The sequence below is a fragment of the Dipteris shenzhenensis genome, chromosome 3 (assembly GCF_047967505.1).
Source record: "Dipteris shenzhenensis isolate YYH24624 ecotype China chromosome 3, Dip_SZ_1.0, whole genome shotgun sequence".
NCBI lineage: Eukaryota > Viridiplantae > Streptophyta > Polypodiopsida > Gleicheniales > Dipteridaceae > Dipteris > Dipteris shenzhenensis.
The window spans coordinates 907,481-909,299 of NC_141598.1; the positions used below are offsets into that span (position 1 = coordinate 907,481).

A 1,819-nucleotide genomic window follows, 5' to 3' on the forward strand; every position below is an offset into this window, starting at 1 on the left:
AAAATAGTCGTTTGAGCATCCATTATGAGCAAGCCTTCTCGCAAGAGCGTAGGAGCAAAATGGTCGTGTCAGCCCGTATGACAGAATTTAGAAATCCTCCGCTGTGGACCCCACTGAAGGAAGATCTTGGATATTGCAACCTTCAGCGTAGACCAGAAAGCTCAACCGAATTGACAGTACGAAGATCGTGGATGGCCTTGCAAAGTTGTCGTTATTTCATTATATGTGTCCTACAATGAATGCCTTAAAATTCATGTTTTTAAAAGGGCATTCAAAACCCCTGTGATGCTTCGTAATTTGAAATCAATTTTCAATTTATATAGAGAAGTAGAAAAACTGAAATACAGGAGAAGAGACTTTGTATTGAGTCAAAATTGTTTACAACTAATTCTGGAGACACAATACTCCATGTACGAAGCTCGAACCGTCTGACCACCCCCGAGCTATTCTCAGTCTCACTCTCACTCACATCAAATTTCTCACTCTCACTCACATCAAGGTGTTGCAATGAATCCCACTCTCATTCAATATGATATAACAATAGATGGAAGATGAATCTCACTCTCACTCGCAGTCACTCTCAATCTCAAAGCTTCTTGGATATGCCTTCTTTCTTCCTCTGCATATTCTGAGTTTTCAACTTAATAGATCGTCGAATTTGTTGATCTTGACCTCTTCTGTAAAATTGTAGATCTCAATTTCACTTTTCAACAAAAAAATAAGCACCTCAATCCAAGTTTTGGATCAAAAGTTATGATAAAAATAGTGACTATTCTGGGAAGGTGCAACCTGATTTTCCCCACTTATAGCTACTTTTTCCATGTTAATCTCCTTTCCATGCCTTGCATGCCTATCCTACCCTTTCCTTGGATCATTCTAATCATAGTAATATACTTTATCTCTTTTCAAACAAACCACTCCTTTTCAAGGCTCATCTGGATCCTCCTTTAGAACCTGCAAAATTGGACGCTTCTTTAAACCTACAAAGCCTTAACACAACTTCCATGCATATATATATATATATAAATTATCTAAAAATATGAAATGTCACAATCGCCCCTCTTTGAAAAACTCCATCCTTAGAGTTTAAAAGAAGGAAACTTGGTAAGAAGTGAATCTAAATCTACCCAAGTAGCATTCTCTATAGGATATACATCCCATTTTACTAAAACTTCTACTATTGTTCTATTTCTAAGTTGCTTCGTTTGTCTATCCAAAACAAGTTGAGGTTCAACCTTCAACGTTCCATCTTCTTGAATTCTAGATGTGTCCTGCAAAACATGAGAAGGATTAGCAACGTAGGTTTTCAATAAGCTCACGTGAAAAATAGGATGTACTTTGATGTTTTTTTGGTAATTCAAGTTGGTAAGCCAATGTTCCCACTCGCTTTAAGATTTTGAAAGGTCCTGCAAAACGAGGTGAGAGCCTTCTATCTCTTCCAATAATTAAATTACTTTTCTTAGGAATGATTTTCAAAAATACCATGTCACCCAACTTGAATTCTCGAAAACTATGGTGCTTGTCATAGTAATGTTTCTGTCTATCCTATGCTCTTTTAATACAATGTCTAATGTGTTTGACCTCCTTATCCATCCTCTCAAGCATTTGTTTTAAAATCTCAAATTTATTCTCGGAGTTAGGAAAATTTACTGGTGAATGACAATTTTGTCCATATACAGCTTCAAAGGGAGTCATTTTGATTGAGCTATGCCATGAAGAATTGTAAGCAAAACTCAGCCAAAGATAAGAATTCAATCTAATTGGTTTTGTTCTCATTGAAATACTTTCTAAGAATGTCTTCCAAAAAATGATTTACTAT

The 1,819-nt window shown here is 36.0% G+C and overlaps 1 pseudogene; it reads right to left on the bottom strand.

Annotated features, from left to right (window-relative positions):
- Positions 1–1,079: 1,079 nt before the first annotated feature.
- LOC147903201 (uncharacterized) lies at positions 1,080–1,593 on the bottom strand (annotated as a pseudogene).
- Between the last annotated feature and the right edge of the window lie 226 nt (positions 1,594–1,819).